Source organism: Prionailurus viverrinus, chromosome B3 (genome assembly GCF_022837055.1).
Source record: "Prionailurus viverrinus isolate Anna chromosome B3, UM_Priviv_1.0, whole genome shotgun sequence".
NCBI classification, from domain to species: Eukaryota; Metazoa; Chordata; class Mammalia; order Carnivora; family Felidae; genus Prionailurus; species Prionailurus viverrinus.
This window is the reverse complement of record NC_062566.1, coordinates 20,533,907-20,549,693: the sequence shown is the minus strand read 5'-3', so window position 1 is coordinate 20,549,693 and position 15,787 is coordinate 20,533,907.

The window sequence follows — 15,787 nt, the reverse complement described above, 5'->3', positions numbered from 1 at the left end:
TGACTGCTACTGAATACGGTGTTTCTTTCTGATGTAATGAAGGTGTTCTAAAATTAATCGTGAAGATAGTTACATAATTCTGAATATACTAATAGCCATTGGATGGTAGATTTTAAATAGGTGAATTATATCTCAGTAAATGTGTTACAAAAATGTATACAGGTGACAGAGACTGCAGGCTGTTACAGAATCCACTCATGTATTTTCTCATGATAGGATTGTAGCTGAGTGTTTGGTCATCCAGCTATGAGCACATTCTCCAGCCCACTCCCTTGCAGCCAAAGGCAACCATAAGTTAACTTTTTGCTGATGGAATGTGAATGGAAGTGATCCTGTGCACCTCACAGATTAGTCTTAAAACTCTAGCATACTCATCCATACTTTATCCCATTCCCAAGAGCTGGAATCAAACAAAGAAAGGTAAAGTTCTAGACATCATGAAAGCAAGAGAGAAGAAACTTTGCTCCTTGAATGGCCACATGGAATCAAGAGCTTATATATACATATATTTCTTTTTTTTTAGATGAGTAAATATAAACATCTGTGTGCATAAGGCATTAAGTCATTATTGGTTCTTTTCCTTATAGCAACTGTTCCTTGTCCCTGACTAATGCAATACTGTCTCCAGCTATTTGATGCCTGTTTTAATCATGATCTGCTGTAGAGATGGGGACTAGTAAAAGAGACAATCATGAAATTCTCTATATATCATCATATTAATTCCTCAGAGAGTACTTAATTAGAAGTGTTAGTTGATAACACCTGGGTGCAACTTTGTTTATATTGAAAATAGAAAGTGATAGGGTATAGAAAAAGGAAAAGCTATGATCAAAGGAAATGAATCTCACTCTGTTATCAAGGATAACACAGATAATTATATAGAGTTAAAGGAGTTCAAAATAGAGGGGGGGAAAGTCTGAAAAACAAAGAGAAAGACCAATAATGTTTTACAACATTACTGTCATCAATCCCACATTGCTAATATGTGACAAGATTTTTTGGGGGAGAGGGACAAAAGATCTTAATTTGACAAGCCTAAATTTTGAACATTTGGAGTATTCCCATAGGAAAACCACACTCCAAATACATAATTCCCTCCTATTATAGGCAGAATTTTAAGATGGTTCCCAGGACCTTTGTTCCTTGGTCACACTCCTGAGATCATAGTGCTATATTGCAAAAAAGAGATTACGGAGATGGGACTATAATATAAATATATAATCCCTTTAAAGGCATAGTTTTATTCAGCTGGCAATGGAAGAGGTCAGAGAGTGTCAAAGCATGAGAAGGACTCGATATGCCATTGCATGTTTAAAGATGGAGGGAGCCAATGAGAAGGAATTAGGGCAGCCTTCAAAATCTGAGAGAGACCTCAGCTGAGAGCCAGAAAGGAAAATCATAAAAAAACAGACGTCTGACCAATAAGTTGAATGAACTGTGAATAAGATTCTTTCCCAAAGCCTCCAGATAAGAACCCATGTTAACTGATGTGTTTATTTGGCCTTTGAGATCCTAAGCAGAGAACTTGGCCAAACCCAGACTTCCAGCCTACACAGCTATGAGATAAAAGTCTGTGTTGTTTTAAGTCATTAAGTTTGTGGCAAGTGGTTGTGCAGCTTCTCAATGATGGAGGTAGATGCAGATTCCTAAAGATGAAATGGTAAAAGGAGGGCAGGCTGAACTAAGCCCAGCAAGCAGAAGCTGGAACTCAGATTTAATAAAGAGAGAGGTATTGGCCTGGTAATGGGGAAACTGTTGGACTTGTCACCATTAGGCAGATGGCCTGATGATGTCTAAGACCTGAAGGGTTATGGTAACTGATTTCCACAGAGATCCTACTTGTGTGTAGGAGGCCACACTGTGCAGCCCACAAGCTCAGCATTCAGCTTTATGCATAGTCCTGATTGACCACAGCCGATCAATATCCAGAGAATGAGAAAAAGATAGATCAATGTAGTAAATAAAAAATAGACAGGTATCAGGACCCCAGCAAAACCATCTGGGGGAAGGAAGTGGTATTTATGTGATGGGATGGAGATGTTAGATAATACTACAGTGGTAATAATTTTGTACTATATAAATATATCAAACCACATCTTTAACTTATACAATGTTATATATCAATTATATCTCAATAAAGATGAGGGTAAAAAGAATATCTGAGGACATTTTAGGGTCATCCTATGTATTCAGAAAGCTATGGATTTTTCAAGGTGTTTTATATTCAGTTGCTCTGATGAATAATGTTAAGAGTTCTCAAAAGTTGACAATTGATTATTTTATAATATTAATTAGTTAAATAATCTTATAATTTGAACATTATTTTTTATCTTTTCATTTAATATTTTAAGTTAGTGAATGATTATGACAGACAGGATGATTGTGAATTCTTTTTTTTCACTTCTATTATTATTAATTTTATTTTTTTAATTTATTTTTTTTAATTTACATCCAAATTAGTTAGCATATAGTGCAACAATGATTTCAGGAGTAGATTCCTTACCCATTTAGCCTATCTCCCTTCCCACAACCCCTCCAGTAACCCTGTTTGTTCTCCATATTTGAGTCTCTTCTGTTTTGCCCCCCTCCCTGTTTTTATATTATTTTTGCTTCTGTCATGTTCATCTATTCTGTGTCTTAAAGTCCTCATATGAATGAAGTCATATGATTTTTGTCTTTCTCTGACTAATTTCACTTAGAATAATACCCTCTAGTTCCATCCACGTAGTTCTAAATGGCAAGATTCCATTCTTTTTTATTGCCGAGTAATACTCCACTGTATATATATACCACATCTTTATCCATTCATCCAGAGATGGACATTTGGACTCTTTCCATACTTTGGCTATTGTTGATAGTGCTGCTATAAACATTGGGGTGCATGTGTCCCTTTGAAACAGCATACCTGTATCCTTTGGATAAATACCTAGTAGTGCAATTGCTGGGTCGTAGGGTAGTTCTATTTTTAATTTTTTGAGGAACCTCCATACTGTTTTCCAGAGTGGCTGTACCAGCTTGCATTCCCACCAGCAATGCAAAAGAGATCCACTTTCTCCACATCCTCGCCAACATGTGTTGTTGCCTGAGTTGTTAATGCTAGCCATTCTGACAGATGTGAGGCAGTATCTCATTGTGGTTTTTATTTTGTATTTCCCTGATGATGAGTGATGTTGAGCATTTTTTCATGTGTCTGTTAGCCATCTGGATGTCTCCTTTGGAAATGTTTCTATTCATGTCTTCTGCCCATTTCTTCACTGGATTATTTGTTTTTTGGGTGTTGAGTTTGATAAGTTCTTTATGGATTTTGGATACTTAATCCTTTATCTGATATGTCATTTTCAAAAGTCTTCTCCCATTCCATCAGTTGGCCTTAAGTTTTTCTGGCTGTTCCCTTTGCTGTGCAGAAGTTTTTACCTTGATGAGGTCCCAGTAGTTCATTTTTGCTTTTGTTTCCCTAGCCTCCAGAGACGTGTTGAGTAAGAAGTTGCTGTGGCCAAATTCAAAGAATTTTTAGCCTGCTTTCTCCTCGAGGATTTTGATGGCTTCCTGTCTTACATTGAGGTCTTTCATCCATTTTGAGTTTATTTTTGTGTATGGTGTAAGAAAGTGGTACAGGTTCATTCTTCTAGATGTTGCTCTCCATTTTTCCCATCACCATTTGCTGAAGAGATTGTCTTTATTCCACTGGATATTTTTTCTTGCTTTGTCAAACATTAGTTGGCCATACGTTTGTGTGTCCATTTCTGTGTTCTCTATTCAGTTCCATTGTTCTATGTGTCTGTTTTTGTGCCAGTACTATACTGTTTTAATGATTACATCTTTCGAATACCTCTTGAAGTCTGGAATTATGATGCCTTCAGCTTTGGTTTTCTTTTTCAGGATTGCTTTGGCTATTCATAGCCTTTTCTGGTTGCATACATATTTTAGGATTGTTTGTTCCAGCTCTAAGAAGAATGCTGGTGTTATTTTGATAGGGATTGCATTGAATGTGTAGATTGCTTTGCGTAGTATTGATATTTAACCAATATTTATTCTTCCAATCCATAAGCATGGAATTTTTTTTTCCTTTTTTTTTGTGTGTCTTCTTCAATTTCTTTTATAAGTTTTCTATACTTTTCAGTGTATAAATTTTCCACCTCTTTGGTTAAGTTTATTCCTAGGTATTTTATGGTTTTTGGTGCAATTGTAAATTGGAACTATTCCTTTATTTCTCTTTCTGCTGCTTTATTATTGGTATATAGAAATGCAACAATTTCTGTGCATTGATTTTATATCCTGCTACTTTACTGAATTCAGGAATCAGTTATAGCAGTTTTTTGGTAGAATCTTTTTGGTTTTCCATATAGGGTATCATGTCATCTGTGAAGAGTGAAAGTTTGACTTCCTCTTTGCCAATTTGGATGCCTCTTATTTCTTTGCATTGTGTCGTTGCTGAGGCTAGGACTTCCAACACTATGTTGAATAACATGGTGAGAGTAAGCAATTTCTTTCTTTCTTTTTAATGTTTTATTTTGAGAGATAGAGAAAAAAACAGATAGTGAATGGGGGAGAGGCAGAAAGAGAGGGAGACACAGAATCTGAAACAGGCTCCAGGCTCTGAGTTGGCAGCACAGACCCAACACAGAACTCAAACTCACAGACCTTGAGATCATGACCTGAACCAAAGTCAGATGTTTACCTGACTGAGCCTCCCAGGCACCCTTAGAGTAAGCAATTTCTAAAAATGGTCTCAGACACACATATGAAAAAGCAAAAGAAGTTTTAAATATGTCATTAAATATAGGGCACCTGGGTGGCTCGGTTGGTTGGGCACCAACTCTTAATCTTCGCTCAGGTAATGATTTTCTGCTTCCTTGGATTAAGCCCCACATCAGGCTCTGTGCTGACAGCATGGAGCTTGCTTGGGATTCTCTCTCTCCTTCTCTCTCTGCCTCTCCCCCACTCACATTGTCTCTCAATCTCTGTCTCAAAATAAATTTTAAAACATTTTTAAAAGTCTTTAGGGGCAGCTGGGTGGTTCATTCAGTTAAGCATCTGACTTCAGCTCAGGTCATGATCTCACGGCTCATGGGTTCAAGCCCCATATCAGTCTCTGTGCTGGCATTGCCAAGCCTGCTTGGGATTCTCACTCTCTCCCTCTCTCTCTGCCCCTCCCTGACTTGCACCTTCTCTCTCTCTCAAAATAAATAAATAAACTTAAAAAATGTTTTTAACCACAAAATATACTTAAATATAAATAAGCATCAATTTTCAAAATAATAATGTCTTGTGAAATTTAAAAACTTAAGGATAAAAGGTAAAATTTAAAATAGGCAACAAAGCAATCATAGCACATAAGTCAGAAATCTTCACACGTTGCACTCTGTTCTTCTTAACAAGACTTGCCCTCAGGAGAATTAGTTAACCAGAGCTTAACCTGCTGGGGTTTTATTAAAGTCTAATGACATGAGTAAGGGAAATACCCAACTCCAGCCCACTCTAACCTTCCTGTCCTACTTCAGAGAGAGGGAGAAGACTGACAAGCATGGATAAAGTTCACACTCCAGAGGCATAGGTCAACTAAAAGATTGAGACTTAATCATAAGATTATAAAGCACTTTCCCTTACCCCATCTCACCACGACATTATTAAAAAAATGTGCCTATTAGTAAAGGACGTACAGTAGTTCCTTTAAACAGTACACCATGTCCTGCTATCAAGAAAAGATTATAAAGCATAACAAAAGCAAATCAAACACACACACACACACACACACACACACACACAGTTTGAAGAGACAGAAGAAACATCATAACCAGACTCAGATATGGCAGGAATGTTGGAATCATCACACCAAGAATTTAAAACAATTATTGTTATTATTATGCAAAGGGCTCTAATAGAAAAAGAAACAGAAAGCAAGAACAGATGGGTAATGTATGCACAGAAATAGAACTTCTTAGAAAAAAAAATAAATGCTAGAAGTCAAAATCACAGCAACAGAAATGAAGAATTTCCTTGATGGACTTAGTAATATAAACATGGTTGAGGACAGAATCTCTGAGCATGAGGATATCTCAATAGAAACCTCCAAAACTTAAAAGAAAGTAGAAAAAAAGAGAGAAAAGAATATCTAATTATTGTGAGACTATCACATAAAGTGTAACTTATGTGTAATGGGAACTCTAGGGGGAGAAGAAAGAGAGAAAGGAACAGAAAAATATCTGACAATAATGACAGAGGATTTCCCCAAATTAATATCAGATACCAAACCACAGAATAAGGAATCTCAGAGAACATCAAGCAGGAAATGAAAAAAAAAATACAGTTATACCTAGTTGTATCATTTTAAGACTACAGAAAGTCAAGGATAAAGAAAAATCTCAAGAGAAGGCAGAGGAAAAAACACCTTACTGATAGAGAAGCAAAGATAAGAATTATATCTGACTTCTCAGAAACTACACAAGCTAGAAGAGATGAAGTGAAATATTCATTAGAGGGGGAAAAAAAGCCCACCTAGAATTCTGTACTTATCTTCCAAAAGACAAGGACAAATAAAGCTTGTGTCAGACAAAAATTGAAGGACTTTGTTACCAGTAGATCTACCTTACTAGAAATGTTAAAAGAAATTCTTCAGAAAGAAGGAAAATTATTTTTTCCTGAACAAGTATTAAAATAAAATAAATAAAATATACAATTCAGAGGCTTCAGTATATTCACAGTTGTGCAGCCATCACGAAATCAATTTTAGAACATCTCATCACCCCAAAAAGAAACTCTGTGCCCTGTAGTAATCACTCCCCATCCTCCCTGACCAGCCCCCAGCCCTAGGCAACCACTTATCTGCTGCACCATTTTACATTCCTACCAGCAATTACTTAAATTTTATAACAACAACAACAACAACAACAAATGTACAAGAGACCGGTATAAATGAACTGCTGCTTGCTGTAAGGCAACATTACATCTGAACTGACTCAGTGTTTGCAAAGTAAAATAGTGGCTCCAGTAAAATCCAAAAAAAAAAAAAAAAGGGAAATTATATAGTTCAAAAACTCAGATCTACATAAAGGGAAGACATTGGAGAAGTAATAAGTATAGGTAAAATAAAAACTTTCATTATTCTTATTCTTAATTGATCTAACACATAACAGTTCAAAATAATAACAGTATTTATATTATAGGTAAAATATATATGTATATGTAAAATGAATGACACAAGGAATGAGAGGGAGAAATTAAAATTATTTTCTTATATAAGATATCTGCACTGCCCATTGTGCAGCATAGTGTTACTTGAAAGTAGACTTGGATAAATTGTAAATGTATATTGCAAACTCTATGGTAAACACTAAAAAAGTAAAAACAAAGTACAACTGATATGTAAGTAAAGAAAGAAAATGGAGTAATTTAAAATGTTCAATTAAACCACAAAAGGCAGAAAAAGTGAATAACAAAAATAAGAACAGAGAACAAGGGTAACAAATCAAAAACAGTAACATATATGGTTGCTATTAATACAACTATATCAGTAATTACTTTTGTTTGTCAATAGCTTGAACCAATTAAAAGACAGATTCTCAGAATGAGTCAAGAAAGCAGAACCCAACTATATTCTGCCTAAAAGAAACCCACATTAAATATAAATACACACATAGATTAAAAATAAATGGATGGAGAAAGATACACTGTGCCAACACTAATCAAAAGAAAGTGAAAATATTAAGTTTGGACAAAACAGACTGTAGAGCACAGAAAGTTAACAGGTTGTGGTGTTATCATTTTCACTGACTTCCATATACTTTTTAATTTCCTCTTTAACTGCTTGGTTAGCCCATTCATTCTTTAGCAGGATGTTCTTCAGTCTCCAAGCATTTGTTACCTTTCAAATTTTTTCTTGTGGTTGATTTCGAGTTTCATAGTGTTGTGGTCTGAAAATATGCATGGTATGATCTCGATCTTTTTGTATTTACTTAGGGCTGATTTGTGTCCCAGTATATGGTCTATTCTGGAGAGCATTCCATGTGCACTAGAGAAAAATGTATATTCTGCTGCTTTAGGATGAAATATTCTGAATATATCTCTTAAGTCCATCTGGTCCAGTGTGTCATTCAAAGCCATTGTTTCCTTGTTGATTTTTTGATTAGATGAGCTGTCCATTGTTGTGAGTGGGGTGTTGAAGCTCCTACTATCATGGCATTACTATCTATGAGTTTCTTTATGTTTGTGATTAATTGATTTATATATTTGGGTACTCCCACATTTGGCACATAAATGTTTACAATTTTTAGGTCTTCTTGGTGGATAGACCCCTTGATTACGATATAATTCCCTTCTGCATCTCTGGATACAGTCTTTATTAAAGTCTAGATTGTCTGATATAAGTATGGCTACTCTGGTTTTCTTTTGTTGACCATTAGCATGATAGATGGTTCTCCATCCCCTTACTTTCAATATGAAGGTGTCTTTAGGTCTAAAGTGGGTCTCTTGTAAACAGCATATAGGTGGATATTGTTTTCTTATCCATTCTGTTACCCTATGTCTTTTGATTGGAGCATTGAGTCCATTGACGTTTTGAGTGAGTACTGAAAGATATGAATTTATTGCCATTATGATGCTTGTGGAGTTGGAGTTTCTGGTGGTGTTCTCAGGTCCTTTCTAATCTTTGTTGATTTATATATATATATATATACACACATATATATACATATATATTTATCTTTTCTCCCCTCAGAGAGTCCCCCTTAAAATTTCTTGCAGGACTGGTTTAGTGGTCACAAACTCCTTTAATTTTTGTTTGTCTGGGAAAATTTTTATCTATTTTGAATGACAGCCTTGCTGGAAAAGAATTCTTGGCTGCATATTTTTCTGATTCAGCACACTGAATATATCCTACTACTCCTTTCTGGCCTGCCAAGTTTCTGTGGATAGGTCTGCTGCAAACCTGGTCTGTCTTCCCATGTAGGTTAGGGACTTTTTTCCCTTTGCTGCTTTCATGATTCTCTCCTTGCCTGAATATTCTGTGAATTTGACTATGATATGCATTGTTGATGGCCGGTTTTTGTTGAATCTAATGGGGGTCCTCTGTGCTTCCTAGATTTTGATGTCTGTGTCTTTCTGCACATTGGGAATGTTTTCCGCTATGATTTGCTCACATAATCCTTCTGTCCATATTTCTCTCTCTTCCTCTTCTGGGACCTCTATGATTCTGATATTGTTCCTTTTTAATGAGTCCTTGATTTCTCTAATTCTTAAATCGTGCTTTTTGCTTTAATCTACCTCTTTTTTTCTGCTCCATTATTCTTTATAAGTTTGTCCTCTATATCACTGATTCTCTGTTCTGCCTCATCCATCCTTGCCGCTGCTGCATCCATTTGTGATTGCAGCTCAGTTATAGCATTTTTAATTTCATTCTGGCTATTTTTTACTTCTTTTATCTCTGAGGAAAGGGATTCTAATCTATTTTTGACTCCAGCTGGTATTCTTATTATCGTGATTCTAAATTCTGGTTCAGACATCTTGTTTGTATCTGTGTTGGTTAAATCCCTGGCTGTCATTTCTTCGTGCTCTTTCTTTTGGGGTTAATTCCTTCGTTTTGTCATTTTGAAGGGAGAAAAGGAATTAATGAGGTAGAAAAATTGAAATTAAAAACATTAAAATTTAAAAAATATTAAAATTAAAATTAAACACACACACACACACACAAATCAAATAGATGATGCTAGATCCTAGGTATGTTTTTGTCTGGGTGTTGAAAGTCGTTTCACAGATTAAACAAAAAAAAGGGAGGGAGAGAAAAAAAAAGTAAATAGTTTGAGAATTTGAAAAAATGAATACACTGAAGAAGACTAAAATGAGATGATGTGGGTAAAATAGAACTTGAAAAAATATACACAAAAGTTAAGAATGCAGTAGAAAAAAATTAAAGAAAATATTTTTAGTAGAAATTTAAAGTAAAAATGAAGTTTTTCTCTTTCAGCATTCAAGAAAAAGAAGAGAAATGAAAAAGAGAAAAAAGAAAAAGAAAGAAATAAAAATGAAATTGTTTGAAAATTTGAAAAGGTGAATACACTGAAGTAGACTAAAATAAAATGGAGGTAAAATAGAATTTGAAAAATTTACACAAAAGTAAAAAATATAGTAATAAAAATTAAAGAAAAATATTTTTAATAAAAATTGAAATTCAAAATGAATTTTAAGAGAAAAAGAAAAAAGATGAAAGAAAGAAAGAAAGAAAGAAAGAAAAGAAAGAAAATTGAATAGATGAACCTGCTAACAGATTGAAGTAGTACTGAAATTACTTTGTTTTCCCCTAGAAGTCAGTCTATGTAGCACTTTATAGTCCATAAATTAAGCCCGTGGTGAGACTTGTGTTCTTGAAGAGCTAAGTTGGCCCAGTTGGGTGGGGCTCAGTGTAACAGCTCTGCTCTCCACTAGATGGCGCAGCTAGTCTACGGGGGTGGATTTTTGCGATGCTCATAGCTGCGTATGCTCGTGCGTGGGAGCAGTGAAAATGGCGCCACCCAGTCTGTTCTCCCAGATCAGCAATCGTACACCCTAACTCTGTCTTCAGCTTTTGTCCACTCCCCGCGTTTTCACTCTCTGTGACCACACCCTAGGCAGTACCTCTCTCCCAAGTTTTGTCTCAGATGCAGCTGATTTTCCCCAGCCCCTTACTTCTGAAGGACTGTAACCCATTCTGCTCCTCTGCAGGAGGGTCTCACTGAGCAATGGCCGGATGTCTGCTGCACCCAGGAATGCTTGCTGGACCCTGCTGCTGCCGGTGCCCCAAGACTATGGCCAGGTGCCAGCCCGTCCCATAAAAAGTTTGCAAGGCAGTGTAGCAGCAGCATTTCAGGGATTATGGAAAATCACAACACACATCTGGCACCAGGCTTCACCCTTAATGACCTTGTTCCAGCACCAATGTGGCCATTTTCTGGGGTCTGCTGGGACCAGGTGGCTTCAACAGTCTCTACCAAATGTCCTTCCAGCAATGGAACTGCTTTTCCCCATGTGGCCCAAGAACCTCCTGGACCCCACTCTGTTCTTGGGGATTCGCCCTTCCAACCAGAACACCGCCACCAGTTACCAAGCTGCAGAGTTGCAGCCTTTGTGGTCCCCTTGTTTACAGTTTTAATGGAATTTAAACCTTCTTCTTTCTTCTTTCTCCATTCTCCCTTTTTAGTTTAGTCCCTGCGACTGTTTCCAATTTTCCACTTTCTCTCCAGCTGCTTTTGAGGAAGGGGTGCTTTTCCCATATTCTACTCCCCTCCCCAGTCTCCATCCTCTCTCTGCCTGTAAAAGCAGTTCCCTACCTTTTGCAGCTTCTTGCTCCCCAAATTCACCTCCTGCACCGAGTATCTGCTGAATTCTGTGGTTCAGATTGTGCAGATTGTTGTGTTAATCTTCCAATAAGTTTTCTAGGTGTGTAGGATGGTTTAGTGTTGGTCTAACTGTATTTCGTGGATGTAAGACACACAAAAAAACTTCCATGCTGTTCTGCCATATTGGCTCCTCCCACAGAAAGTTATCAGGAATAAAGAGAGTCAGCATACAATGATAAACTGGTCAATTCTCCAAGACAACAATTTTTAACATGTATATCCCAAAAACAGAGCATCAAACTCATGACACAAAAACTGATAGAATTGTGAGGAGAAATAGATGAATCCACTTTTATAGTTGGAGACTTCAACACCCTTCTATCAGAAAAGGACAAATCCAGCAGGCAGAAAATTGGTAAGGACACAATTGAACTAACACCCTTAATCTACTAGATATGAAGGATCACTTAAGAACCTTCTTATGTAATAACATGTTAAAATGGAAGTTTCTATAAAGACCCCAAGTCACAATAAATGTTATATTCTAAAACCAAATCACCATATGGACAATTCACAAAGAAAATATCCCCCAAACTGGTTTAAGGTCTCTTGAACTTTTTCCCAACTTTAAGATAATAAATAATCAAAAGAGGAGAGAAAGACTGGGGAAAATTAGGAAAAATAAGTCCAAATATACTAGTAATAACAATAAATGAAAATGGAATAAATACGAAAAATGATAAAGAAAAATAAACATCAGACTGGATAAATAACCAAATCCAACTGTATACTGTTTAAGGGACACATCCAAAATAGGACACCTACATATTAGGGGAAAAAAAAAACAAGAAAAAGGAGTAATAATAATCATAATAAGTAGCATATAGTGACTACTCACCATGTGCTAGGTCAGTATTGTATACAGTTTACATATATTAACCCATTTAGTTCTAACAATAATCTATACTAAAATCTAAGTTCCACAAGTACTGGAATTTTTGTCTATTTCTCCCAAGCACAGAACAAGCTATTTCTCCCAAGCACAGAACAAGCCCTAACACATGATAGATGTTTAATAAATATGCAGTAAACAAATGAAGAAAAGAATGAATAAATGAGATTGTGATGTTGGTCTTATTGTTCTACCCATTTTGTAGATAAAGAAATTAGAGTACAGAGAGTAATTAAGTAACACAAGGTCCCACTACTAGAAATTAACAGAGCCATTCAGGCTGATGTAGTTATATCAATATCAGACTGAATATATTTTAATGGCAAAAAGCATTTATAAGAGAAAAAAAGGGTATTAAATAATGCAAAGACATCCAGTAGACCAGGGATATATAACAGCTCTAAAATTGTATACCTAATAACATAATCTCAAAATATATCAAGCCATACTAATAGAGGATGGTAACATATCTCTTTCAGAGATATATCAAAGAGACAAAAATATATAAGTAGGCAATAGAACATTTGAAAAGCAAAATTCAAAAGTTTGACCTAAGGAACATATATAGAACATATGACTACTATAAATTATGCATTCAACAATGAAAGGTTGAAAGGTTTTTCCCTAAGATCAGGAGCAAGACAAGGGTGCCTATTTTAACCACTCCTATCCAACATAGTACTAGACATCCTAGTCAGGGAAATCAAGGAAAGAAAAAAACAATAAAAGCATCCAAATCATAAAAAAAGAAATAAAATTTTCTTTTTTGCATATGATATTTTCTTATATGGAGAAAATCCCAAAGACAAAGTACTTTTAAAACTAATCAATGAATTCAGTAAAGTAGCAGTATTCAAAATCAAGATACAGAAATCAGTTGTGTTTCTGTACAATAACAGTGAAATATCTGTAAAAAAAATAAAGAAAACATCTATTCACAACAGCAATAAAAACAATAAAATATGTAAGAATAAATTTAACTAAGGAGGTAAAAAATCTGTACATTGGAAACTGTAAGACTTGGATGAAAGAAATGGAAGACACAAATAAATGGAAAGATATACCATGTTCAATGTTCAGAATAATTAATATTGTTAAAAATGTCCATGCTACCCAAAGCCATCTATAAATTCAATGCAATTCCTATCAAAATTCTAATGGCATTTTTCACAGAAATAGGAAAAACAATGCTAAAATTTGTACAGAATTAAAAAAGGCTGTGAATAGCCAAAACAATTCTGAGAAACCACAAAGCTGGACACATCACACTTTCAAACTGTAATACCAAGCTATAATAATCAAAACACGATGATACGGGGATAAAAATAGACCCATAGACCAAACAAACAGAATCAACAGCCCAGAAATAACCCTACATATAAAGTCAACTAAGGACAATGGAGCCGAGAATACTCACTAGGGAAATGTTAGTCTCTTCAACAAATGGTGCTGGGAAAACTGGAGAACTACATGCAAAAGAATGAAATTGAACCGATAACTTACACCATTTACAAGAAGTAATTCAAAATGAGTAAAAGACTTACCTATAAGACCTGAAATCACAATAGTCCTGGAAGAAAACAGGGGAAAAAACTCCTTGACTTTGGTTTTTGCAATAATTTTTTTGATATAACACCAAAAGCACAAGCAACAAAAGAAAAAATAAACAAATGGGACTATATCAAACTAAAAAGCTCTGCACTGCAAAATAAACAATCAAAAAATAAACAGATAACCTATGGAATTGGAAAATATTTGCAAACCATGTATCTGATAAGGGTTTAATATCCAAAATTATAAGGAACTCATAAATTCAATAGCAAAACACACCCTAAAAAATTCAACTAAAAAATGAGCAAAGGAACTGAAAACACATTCTTCCAAAAAAGACATACAAATAGGTAAATGAAAAGATTACCACTAGTCATCAGGAAAACACAAATCAAAACCATGATAAAACACTTCACATCTGTTGGAATGGTTATCAAAAAGACAAGACATAACAAGACAAGTGTTGGTGAGGATGTGTACACTATTGATGGGAATGTAAATTGGTACAGCCACTTTGGAAACAGTACTGAAGTTCCTCAAAAAATTAAAAATAGAACTATTATATGATTCAGCAATCCTACTTCTGGGTGAAACCAGGATCTCAGAAAGGTATATATACTCTCATGTTCAGTGCAGCATTATTCACAATAGCCAAGATACAGAAGCAACCTAAATGTCCTTCTATAGATGAATGGGTAACGAAGATGTAGTACACACACACACACACACACACACACACACACACTGGAATGTCATTCAGCCATAAGAAAAAAGGATATTCTTTAATTTGCAATAACATGAATAGATCTTGAGGACATTAGGCAAAGTGAAATAAGTCAGAGAAAGAAAAACATGGTATGATCTCACATGTATGATCTCAAAAAGCTAAATTCAGAGAAAAAGAGAGTAAAATGGTGGTTTCCATAGGCTGGGAGTGGGTGAAATGGGAGATGTTGGACAAAGGTTACAAATGTTTCAGTTATAAGACCAATGAATTCTGGAAACCTAATGTACAGTATATAACTACACTTCATACTGTGTTATATACTTGACAGTTACTATCAGAACAGATCTTAAATGTTCTCACCACAAAAAAAGAAATGGTAATTATGTGAGATGATGGTGTTGTTAACTAACTTTATTGTGTTAAACATTTCACAATACATAAGTATACCAAATCATCACAATGTTATATGTCAATTAACAATTGATGTATAACAACAATTAACAAGCTTACACAATGTATGTCAACCATACCTCAACAACGCTGGAGAAAATATAGGCAAAGCTACACAATGCACTATATGGAGGCACAAATATATGTGTTAATATTATAAAGAAAGGTAAAATAATAATAATCACAGAATTCTGCACAGTAGTTTCCTTTGACACTGGAGGGCAGGGATGGGAATGAATTGGGAGCAAGGAGAAAATCTTAAGAAATGTTACATGTAACTGTCACATTCTTTTTCCTAAATTAAGTTGCCTGCACAGAATGTTTATCACATATAATTATTTTATTTTACATAGATTTTCTGATACTCTTTTGTATCTATTTTATATACAATTTAAAGACAATAAAACAGGGTTTTTTTTCATTTGAGAGAGAAAGAGAGAGAGAGAGAGAGGGAATGGGGGAGAGAGGCAGAGGTAGAGAGAGAGAATCCTAAGCAGGCTCCACACTCAGCCCTGACATGCGGCTTGATCTCATAGCCCTGGGATCATGACCTGAGCTGAAATCAAGAGTTGGATGTTCAACTAACTGAGCCACCCAGGTGCCCTGACAACAAGACACTTTTTATGAAGGAGTCATAATTTTCCCAGAAATATTCTAAGACCTTTAATTCTCTATAACTAAACATATTATATATATGTGTATATATATGTATGTATGTATATGTACATATATATGTATATGTGTATATATATGTATATGTGCATATATATAGGTATATATATAATGTTTATTTATTTTCTT